Below are 11,226 nucleotides of genomic sequence, written 5' to 3'. Positions count from 1 at the left end.
ACACTCCTTTCCCTGAGACTCAATTCATTCTAGTAGGCTTGTTTTGTCTGTCATTAAAATACTGACTTCCTCCAGCTGCTAGTACCTCTTTCTTGGTCCTTTAATTGTTCTCCTCAATCATGAGTCAGCAGCTGGACTTGATGGTCAGAGCTCTCATGGAGAAAAGAAATTTTCTCTGGGTTCCAGCCTTATGTGATGTGTGCATTTTTGGCTCAGAGGGGCTCAGTGTTGGGCTGCACTCAAGGTGAGAGCGAGGTTTTCATTAGAAGGAGAAAAGTACTACCTCAGGCTCCCACCTGTGAAGCATGGTGGAGGGGCAGAAGGTAGGGATGTTGTTGCGGTCTGGGGCAGGGGACAATCCTAGAGTCTGCCAATAATAATAAGAGCTAACTGTCAACAGCTATTCTATTTAGAAAATGGCTATCAATTGTTATTATTAGTACATTGGCTCCATTCTGCATTAATTTGTCTCCAGGAACATAACCAGCACAAACATTCAGGGCTTCTTATGGCCCACCAGTGGATTTTGGGTCAGTCTCAGTAAAAGATGCCTTTTGAGGAGATGCCTCCCGAAGCACTTGGACAACAAGTCTCTTCTCTGGTCCTCTCCAGGGTCAGTCTCCATACCGATTGCCTGCTCTATCCTTAACTATCAATATCTGTCATAGCCTAATTTTATTGCTGAGTCAGACAATCTGTTTTAATTGCCCATTTCCACCTCCAACTGTGCCTCTGTTTCACAGGAGGGAAAAATCTTTCTCTTAGGGCTTGGTGCCTGCTCATCCCCCTGGATCAGATGCCCAGGGTGGCAATGCAGGCCACCCAGAGCAGCTGTCCTCAGCCTTTTTTTGGTGCCAGTGACCAATTGCGTGGAAGACAATTTTTCCATGGACCTGGGGTCAGGCCCATGGTTTTGGAATGATTTACATGCATTACATTTTTTGTGTGCACTTTATTTCTCATCGAATGCTGCCGATGATCTGACAGGAGTTTCAGGACTCCTGACCTAGAGGATCTCTTACAACTCCTGAGGCCCCAGGTTCTCCATTTTCCTGGGCTGTACTGGGGAAGATGAAGGTTTTGTTCAATGCTGAGCCTCTCCCACTAGCTTCCTGCCCACCTTCAATGTGTTCTCTTCTAGAAGCTGGCCAGTGCTGTGTCCAGGTCCCTTTTTTTTTTTGTCCCTCCAGACTCATTCTTCCTTATGTTCCTCCTTGTCCTGGGAGGTGGGTCTGTTTGGACCCCATCAAATGGTTCCTTTGCTTCCTGGCTTCCAGCTGGTCTAGCGGTGAGATGACTGCAGGAGACCTGGGCAGGTCAGGACGTTTGTTCCCCTGGTGCTCTCTTTGTGGGATTCCTCAGGTTCTCTCTCTGATGGAAGGTCAGAGCACCTCCCAAGGGGGCCCTCTCCTCATGGTTCTGAGTTCTGCTAAGCACTCCCTTCCTCAACCCTAGGTATGTGATAGATTAAATTATTGGCCTGAATTCTTTGTCCTTCCTGGTAGCCACATTTTTTGCCGGGATGTGACTTTGCAGCTACTGTCATAAAGGGGGCGGGGGCGGGGTGTATATTTCTCCTTGCCCTTGGGCTTGGGTCTGTGACTCACTCTGGTCAATGGAATGTGAATGAAACCAATTGTTTACACCAGTTTCAAGCCCAGGCCTTTAGAAGCATCATGTGTTTCTGTGTGCCTTTTTGTGCCTCTGCCAGCTCCGCGAGAAGAGCTTCCCCTGGGCACTGCTGCCTTCCTCAGTCTGGGTCGTAGAATGAACCTATGTGGAGCAGCCCAGACCTTTATCTGCAGAGGAGGGAATCCCAGCTGGACACCAGCTTGAGGCAGAGCTCTCAGCTGAGCCAGCTGACCTCCAGTGAACCCACAGCCTGGGAGAAGCACATGCTTATTGCTGCATTTCACTGAGATTGTGTGATAAAGGGTAGCAACACCCTACAGCTACTAGCACCAGGGTTCTGCTCTTACCCCACAAATACTCCCTTTATTAAGCCCTTGGGGAGCCACCCTAATTTGAGTGTCATCTGTTTCCTGTAGTGACACCAAGTGAATGACATAAGCACCAGCCTAGCTCTTCCCTAACATTATATCACGTTGCCAGCAAAGCTCAAAATATGACATTTGATACCAGCAGCCCGTCTTCTGTTTCCCATTTGCTACTCAATATTCTCCTGAAAGCCTGTTCTTAGAAGCTAATAATGACATTTAATTCTTTTTATGTATTATTAAAATTTTCAGCCTTTTATTTGGAAAAATTTTGGAACATATAGACAAGTAGAGATATTATCAAGAACCTCCAGATACTCATGACCCACTTTTAACAATGATTGACACTTTGTCAATCTTATTTAATCTCTTCCTCTCCTGTTTATTTTCTAAACCTAATGACCTTTCAATTTCAAGAGGGAATCATAGCTCTAATCTTCCTTTCTTTTAAACATTAATCTTTATTGGAGTATAGTTGCTCTTCAATGTTGTGTCAGTTTCTACTGCACAGCAAAGTGCGTCAGTAATACACAGACATACATTCACTCTTTTTTGGATTTTCTTCCCATTTAGGTCACCACAGGGCACTGAGTAGTTCTCTGAGCTCTACAGCAAGTTCTCATTGAGTGAAGTGAGGGAAGTCGCTCAGTCGTGTCCGACTCTCTGCGACCACACGGACTGTAGCCTACCAGGCTCCTCCATCCATGGGATTTTCCAGGCAAGAATACTGGAGTGGGTTGCCATTGCCCTCTCCAAGGTTCTCATTAGTTATCTATTTTATGCATAGCATCCCACCCACACTGCCCCCCCCAACCTCCTTAGCTCTAATCTTCTATGATTTCTGTGCAGCAGTCGCTACTATGGCTCACCCTTCTTTTCTCTGCCCTTGCTATCTGTCTCCTGAGTTTCCTTTAATCTTTTGTGTCTGTTCTCAGTTTCCTGTGTTTGATTTCTGACTTGGCTCTCAAATGTTGGGATTCCCAAGGGACTTGTCCTATCCGTCACCTATTTTCCTTCTCTCTGTGCTCTCTTCCTGGGGGAGGTAATCTGTGAGCCTGTTCTGTGTTTCTGGGCTCTACTTTCTGTCTGTCCACTAAGTGTCTCCACTTGGATGTTGTATGTACGTCACAAACCAAACTCAGTAACTTCTCAAAACTTCTTCCCCACCTCCTCTTCTGGGTTCCCCATCCCTGTTCGGACCTTCTGTAGTGCCCTGTCATATAACTAGATGTGTTATTCCTTTCTTTGATGCAGACCTGACCAACGTGTTCCTCTAAATGCTAGCATCATTATTCTAAATCACATCATGCTAACACCATCCCAACTTGGAAATCTTCTATGGCTCTGTTCAGAATATATTGTAAACATTTTGGTGTGATATTGAGGCCTCTCCACCCCTTTCGTTCTAATCTCAGCTTCCATACCCCGTCCTCCAAACATCTGGCCCTGCTTGTTTCCCCATAATGCACCACATACTTTCATGTGGCCTGGCCTTATGCTCATCACTCTTTTATTTTTTAAGATTGAAAACAATGTGGCTCTGTTTCTCAAATGCTAATTTCAAAGTGACCCCCTTCTGTCATTCTTGAATCACCCTTGCTCTTCTGAGATTCTTGCTGACATTTGAATTTGCTGTTCCTGCCAAAGGAAACAGTCAACATGGTATTTTTTTTGAGCAGCCTCATTAGAGCTTCTCTTTTCAAAAGGGACCGATTTACCATGGCAATGAGATATTGTCTCCATAGAAATACTGGCCGTGTAAAGTTTCTGACTCTCTGTAGGACTTTGATTCCTGCCCCCCAAGGCAGGAATGGTGTGCTACTCATCTCTTTAAGTATCTCCAGTGCTTGGCATACAGGAAATGGTAAGTGTTTGTTTGAATTGCCGCTAAGTTAGCATTGGGATGAGGAAGTAAGATCTGGAGAGGGCACACATGTTGACAGCCAATTGCAGAGAGAGCTGCCAAACACATAATCTATGAGCTGAGAGGCTGAGGTCACGCCATTCCCTGCAGTGAGGGCCTCTAAGCCTGTCAGATGTCAATTGCGTTTGCAAAGCTAGGAGTTCAGGTGGAGGGTTGGATTTTTCTTCATTAAACTTGTCATTCCCCAAGGTGGGGCTCTGACAGGCACCCCGTGAGATGTCAAGCTGAGACAGCTGTTGCCAAACCTGGCGGAGGCATTTCAGACAGCTGCCTCAGACTTCATGGGCAACATCCTTTTCTTCTTAAAGGACATCAAAACGCTTAACAAATAAATAGGGTTGCAAAGAGTCGGACACAACTGAAGTGACTTAGCAGACACACATGCATGATGGAGACAGAATTGTATCTGAGTCAGATCACGTGGCTTTGAGTCTTGACTCTGATTGTTAGCTCTGTAACTAAAGAAATTATATCACCCCTCTGAGCCTCATTCTCCTGACTCATAATACTGGTTGCTGTGAAGACTGAATGAGATAATGTATATGTACATGTTTTATAAGTTGTTGGTCACTGTTCAAATATGAGGTAAAATTAGAATTAAAATTATGTTTAGTCTTCATGTCATGCACACACAATAAATATAGAATGGTTAAATTGATACACATTTTCTCACTGTGTATTGTATGTCCAGCTCACTGATGAAACTGTGATAAACACAGAAGTTTATATTAAGTCAGTTTTCTGACTTTAAGAAATTTATAATCTAGTTGGGAGAAGAGACCAGTTTATTTCTCCCCATGTTTCTACACAGGGGAAGGCATTTCTACTCTACAACTGAGGGAGACCATTTCTCTCTATTTCTTTTCTCATTCTTCCTAAGAGAGGGAGAGTAACCTACAATGTTGGTAAACTTGGGCAAAGGTACTAAGTGTGGTGGCTCAGCATTTTTTTTTTCCTTTCTCCCTTCTGAACTAGTAGATTACTGGGAATTCATACTGTCTTTACTCTTTGCCACAGAGTAATGTTTCAGGTGGTATAGGCTGAGGGAGAGCAGGGCTTGTTCAGATTTCTTTGTGATTGGATGGGTAGGTTCTGGGGGAGAGTGTTAGAAAGTACATTGTGCCTCGGCATGTAGTACCAGTTCTTAGCTTTGATTCCATCCTAAAGTATGTTTCTTTATTTAAAACCTTGACATTTAAATCTCCTCCCAATTGTGGGGAAGCACCAGTCACTCACACTTAGGGTTTGAAACTATCCCAAGATCGAACTGCCTCTCCAGGTTTAGATGATTTATTGATTCGTTTTATTATTTTGGGTTGTGATGAGTCTTTGTTGCTGTGTGTGAGCTTTCTCTGGTTGCAGACAGCCGGGGCAACTCTCCAGTTGTGGTGTGCGTGCTTCTCATTGCAGTGGCTTTTCTTACTGTGAGCGCGGGCTCTAGGACACGTGGGCTCAGTAGTTGTGGCACACGGGCTTAGTTGCTCCAGGGCATGTGAAATCTTCTCGGACCAAGGATTGAACCCATGTCCCCTGCACTGGCAGGCTGATTCCTACCCACTGTACCACCAGGGAAGTTCCTAGATTTTTAAAATTAGCCTTAGGAATTCTGGACGTCTTTCCAGGTGGGCTTGCTACTCCAAGTCCTGCAGAACAGTTCAGAATGTCCTCCAAATCTGATTCTCTTCTGCATGACTCATCAGTGTGAGTTGGTAGGGTGCTTCTCTATCTTGGGCTTCAAACACTGTTAGGTGTGGCTTTCTTTCTGTTTGCCCTACTTGGGGTTTATTGATAGTCTTGGATCTGTCACTTAATGTTTTTCATCAAATTTGGGAAGTTTATGGTCATCATCTTTCAGTATTTTTTTCTGTCCTGTATCAGTATCAGTCATGGTTCCAGCAGAGAAACAGTGGGATATATAGTAGGATATGTGTCCAATAGGATATGAGTGTGTAAAACATTTTTATTGCAGGGAATATTGCCTTCCGTGACTGTGGGGGCTAATGGGGCAAGTCTGAGACTTAGAGGACAGGCTGTCAGGAAGGGCAGACTGGGGCTTCTGGGGCAGGAATTGATCCTGAAATCCACAGATGAAATAAATATCTTTTTTTCCTCCCTCAGGGAATCCTCAGCTCTGTTCTTAAAACTTTTTAACTGATCGATAAAATAAAATTTAAAAAAAAAAAAAACAACTTTTTAACTGATCGGCTAAGATTCACCAAGATTACTCAGGAAAATGTCCTTTATGTAAAGTCAACTGATTATAGATGGTAGTAGTAGTGATGGTAGTGAAGTCGCTTGGTCGTGTCCGACTCTTTGCGACCCCATGGACTGCAGCCTACCAGGTTCCTCTATCCATGGGCTTTTCCAGGCAAGAGTACTGGAGTGGGCTGCCATTTACTTCTCCAGGGGATCTTCCCAACCCGGGGATCGAACCCGTCTGTCCCGCATTGTAGGCAGACGCTTTACCGTCTGAGCCACCAGGGAAATCCAATTATAGATGGTAATCACATCTAAAAAAAAAAAAAACCTTCACAGCAATGCTAGATTAGTGTTTCATTGAATATAGTGTTCTTATTTCATGGGTATAGTTTTTAATAGTCCAATATTATTAATATTAATACCAATCTTCTTTAAAATATTTTAAAAGCCTCATAAGAAGATCCGACCAGTCGATCCTAAAGGAAATCAGTCCTGAATACTCACTGGAAGAACTGATGCCGAAGCTGAAACTCCTATACTTTGGCCACCTGATCCCAAGAACTGACTCAATGGAAAAGACCCTGATGCTGGGAAAGACTGAAGGCTGGAGGAGAAGGGGATGACAGCGGATGAGATGGTTGGATGGCATCACCAACTAAATGAACATGGGTTTGGGTGGACTCCGGGAGCTGGTGATGGACAGGGAAGCCTGGTATGCTGCAGTCCATGCGGTCGCAAAGGGTCAGACACTACTGAGCAACTGAACTGAACTGAACTGAATATATCCAATTCCAAATATAGATACAGTTTAAAGAATGACAAGGAAATAAACACAGTCACTACCTAGTTTGAAATAGAAGATTAGTCATTTGAAGCACTATGAGTCGTCTTTTTTTTTTTTTTTCAGGTGCATCCCTTCCCTACCATATGGAAAATTTAAAATATGCAGAACAATACTATATGTTTTTATGTAAAAGTATAAAAACATACGTATAATGATAAATACCAACTGAAGATAGCAGTTATCTCCGGAAGGAAAGAGAATGGAATTAGATAGGGATATGAGGGTTTCTAACCGATCTGTAATGTTTCATTAAAAAAAAATGATGTCAAGCAAATGGGGCAAAATGTAAAGATCTGGCTGTGTTTGCTACATTATTCTCAGAGAGCATAAAGCCAAAATAGCACAAGGGGTTGAGTACACAAGTTCTGGAACCAAATAGTTTTAGATTTATTTGTGCCTGCTTAAGTTACTATCTGTAGAAGTTGTACAAATGACTTAGCCTCCTTGCAACTCAGTTTTTCTTATCAATAAAATGGAGATTATAATAATACTTATATTTACTTTATAGTATTGTTGTGAGCATGACATTAGTTTACGGAAAACACTGAAAGTGTTTGGCACATAATGAGCAGGCAATAAATGTTAATTAGCAGCAGTAGGAAGTTTTACAAGTTTTATAAACTTCTCTTAAGAAACTGCAAACACACACACACACACACACACACACACACACACACACACAGACCCAAATTCCTAAGCTACAGAATCACAGTCATTTATTTGAAACTCTTGGGGCAGACATTTTATATTTCAGAACTTTTTGTTATTTATTATGTCACATCCCTAGTGGGGTCTGGGACAAATTGTCCTAATCAAACACATTATTATTTCTGCAATAAAAATTATGAATATTCATTAAGTAAGATACATAAAGACTGAAAAGCTTCATGTTAGTTCAGGTCAGGTTTTACCACCAAAGGATTTTGCTGCCAGCTTTTCAAAAACTTTCAGTTTTCAGAGTGTTTTGGAATCTAGACCTGCATTTAAAAGGATCATGGACCTTTACTGTACTTCATCCACCTTATGAGTATGTTCTTAAAAAGAATGAGGCAGCTGGACATATTGAAATGATGAGGTAAGGCATATGTTAAGTAATAATACCATATGTGTTAGAGTATTTGGCAATTGGCCAAATACTATATATAATATAATTCCTGTTACATTTATAGAAGAGACTTCCACTTTTTTTTTTTTTTTTTTACGTATATAGGATAAATGCATTGAAAGGAGACAAAGTCAGGTCAGCTGCTTGCCTCTGAAAAGCCAATATTTGAGAGGCAAGATTGTTTGAAAGAAAAGTTTGCTTTATTTTAGAGGCCAGCAACCGGGGGAGAGGGTGAACTCATGTCCAAAAGCTGATTCCCCACTGACAATCAGTGGGCCAGAGCTTTTAAAGGGGAGTTTCAGGGGTGCAGAGGTGGAGGGAGCAGGCTGCAGAGGGAGCAGAATAGCACAGTCAGTTCTGACAATCACCTTGAAATTAGTCATGTGGTGGTCTGATCAGCATTATCTTGATTATTTTAAGTATAGCTAATCTTTAGTTCCAAGGTCAGTTTGTTCTCATTTCTTTGAGATCAGTTCTCAGAGTTGTGCAAGATGGAGCAACTTATGTCATGGCTACAGTCTGGTCATCATGTGTTAGGTTGGCCAAAATGTTCATTTGGATTTTCCCATAACACCTTATGAGGAAACCCAAACAAACTTTTTGGCCTGCTTAATTTCCACCTGGTGGCAGTTTTGGTATCTACAAAGCAGCTCAAAGGACATGGGTTAGAATATCATCTATAGCCGTTGAGAAGGAATAAAAGGTCCTTGACTTTGCTTAGTGACTAAACTGTTATTATTTTGTCCCATTTGATTTCTTTCCCTTTGTTTCTGCATTTTATCATTTCTCGGATTAAATTTATTCTTTGACTAAAGTTTTTCTACAGACAAAAGGCAAGTGGAGGACATGGGGGTTGGGGGGAGGGAAGGACCATAGTGTCCTGGTCAGTTTCACTGCCGAACTTGTCACTTCTGGAGAGGGAAGTGGAGGAGGTGAGGGGGGGCCACCACATTTCCCTCTGCACACATCTGAATTTTTCTGAGTCTTTTGTGAAAAGGCACTAACTTACATTTGAGTAGTAAAAATCGGGGGAAAAACTGTGGAAAAGTAAACGGAAGCAGTATTGTGGACAACTTGATAAGTTAATGTAAAAAGCAGTGGCTGTTTTTGAGCAGATTAGTAACAGCAGGCTCAGCAGAGAAGTAAGTTGTAACTATAAGGTTAGGATTTAAGTATGGAAAAGAGAAATACCCAGGATCAGTCTCTGAAACTTTTCCACTTGGGTTCCAACACCAGGCTCAGAATAATAATACTCTGGATTACTGCCCCCAATGTTTGTAGTTCATGAAGAACCCAAGAGGTGATGTGTGATAACAACAGAAATGAATCTAAAAAGCTTCTTAGCCTCTACCAGAGACCTAAATGCTTCCGTGTCACAGAAAGTGAGGGAAGATAGAATTTCATTAAATAGTTGGCCAGCAAGGTCATGTGGTGCTTCCACTTTTGCTTCTATCCAACAAATTCTCCAAACAGCAGCCAGAGCAATCTTTGAAAATTCACAAACTGCTGTGGTGCAGCTTCAGTGGTTTTCCTAGGATCTTTCAAAGTAGAGCCGGTGAGGAAGAGTCCTAGGTTCCTTTCTGGTTGTAAGCCTACAGCTCCCTAGGGTCATATTTCCCTTCCATCCCCTTGCTTGGATAAGTCAGCTTGAGATATTCTGATAAAGAAGAGTACCAGGGATGAAAGACAGAGAGAAGGAAGACTAACAGTGTTTAAGCCCTGAAATCCAGTCTCACTTTGAAGCCTGGTATGCCATAGCTCTTTTTGAGTTTGGTTATGTTTTTGCCCATGCTAGTTTGAATTGGATTTCTATCTCTTGAATCCCAAAAGATTCTGAGTAATACCCTCCCCTTCAGTGTTGGGTTTCCTAGAGCATCTAACTGGGGCTCAATTTTTTTTTTTTTTTTGCTTGTTCAGTAAGTTTATTATTGTCTTTATCTGAAGAATCTTGATAGAAGTTTGTGGTCTGTTTTATTAACTCTTGGCAGCCCATTTGAGCACTAAGGAGCTCGCCTTCTTCTGAGCTACCTTATTTTTCTTCTAGGCAAGTGACATTTTGGGCTGATTCCATCTCTTCTTTTTAACTTCTTTCTTAGGCTTCTCATACACTCTTGTATTGCAGCATGAGCTTTTTTATACATCTCCTCCATCATGTATGGAGTTATGTTGTTCTTTATGAATGGAGAGAATTGTTTCTTATAAGTACCCTCATCTTCTTCAATCAGATAACACATGTTATCTGCAGCATTCTGCCCCATGATGTACTTTCAGTGTACCTCAGCACTAAATTCTTTGCTTTCTGGATCATAACTAGGGAACTGTTTGGTACTGTGAGGGACAGACAAACCTTCATTGCCAGCTCCCTTCAGGGCCCCCAAAACTTTATTCCCAATAGTAGTCCTGGCAAGTCCTGCATCGAAGTAACAGGTGAAGGCACCAGGTTGACCATCAATGCTTTCCACATTGTATTCGTCTCCAGTCACCTTGACTTGGCCTTCGTAAATTTTGTCCATACCAAACCTATTCAGAAGCCTGCAGGCCAGCAGCAGGCCAGTACAATGTGCCACAGCATAATTTGTCAGGCCAGCCTCCACACCATACTTCAGGAGTTCGTGAGCCTAAGCTGCACAAATGATCAGGTCTCCTTCTATACAGCATAAGCAGTCTGACATTGATATCTCTGTTCATTACACAAACGATCATTCTGTATTTTGGTGTGCTGTACTTATTTTTATCTTGGATTACCAGTTATTTCCAAGCATAGTAGTCACAGTTTTGCCCTCTTGCTGTCTTTGGAACGTTACTTGGTATCTCTTGAAGTAAGCCTTGTTCTTGACAGCTTTAACAAACCCCATCCTGCAGAACAGAGCTTGGACACTGCGGCTTGCCACTGAGTTGCAAGACCATTATGGCTCTGGCCGGGGGTGGGGGGGTGGGCGCTGGGGTAGGGTGGGAAGCTCAATTTGAATTGTCCTTCTGGTGAGGTTTATGAGGATTTATGGGATATAAAGTCTTTATGTCTGCCTTATACAAACACATAATTCTACATAATTAAAGGGGGAAGTAGTCAGAGGTGACTCAAAGAGTCATGACATTTATATCCTAAAATACATCTTGTCACTGTGGTAATCATTAGGGCCGCTTACCATTATTCCAG

General features: G+C 42.4%; 1 long non-coding RNA gene and 1 pseudogene across 1 annotated transcript; one reads left to right on the top strand and one right to left on the bottom strand.

Moving 5' to 3' along the window:
- Positions 1 to 921: 921 nt before the first annotated feature.
- Positions 922 to 7,772, top strand: LOC147367721 (uncharacterized). Its single transcript, XR_015169300.1, has 3 exons — positions 922 to 1,455; positions 2,571 to 3,861; positions 6,569 to 7,772. It is a non-coding gene; the product is annotated as an uncharacterized LOC147367721 (long non-coding RNA).
- A 2,271-nt stretch (positions 7,773 to 10,043) lies between these two features.
- LOC147367720 (large ribosomal subunit protein uL18 pseudogene) lies at positions 10,044 to 10,924 on the bottom strand (annotated as a pseudogene).
- Positions 10,925 to 11,226: the final 302 nt, after the last annotated feature.

Source organism: Bos grunniens, chromosome 8 (genome assembly GCF_055505025.1).
Source record: "Bos grunniens cultivar Pamir isolate PY7600 chromosome 8, Bosgru_T2T1.0, whole genome shotgun sequence".
Taxonomy (NCBI): Eukaryota; Metazoa; Chordata; class Mammalia; order Artiodactyla; family Bovidae; genus Bos; species Bos grunniens.
Note: the sequence above shows the minus strand (reverse complement) of the source record. Positions and strands in the feature narration are given on the sequence as shown.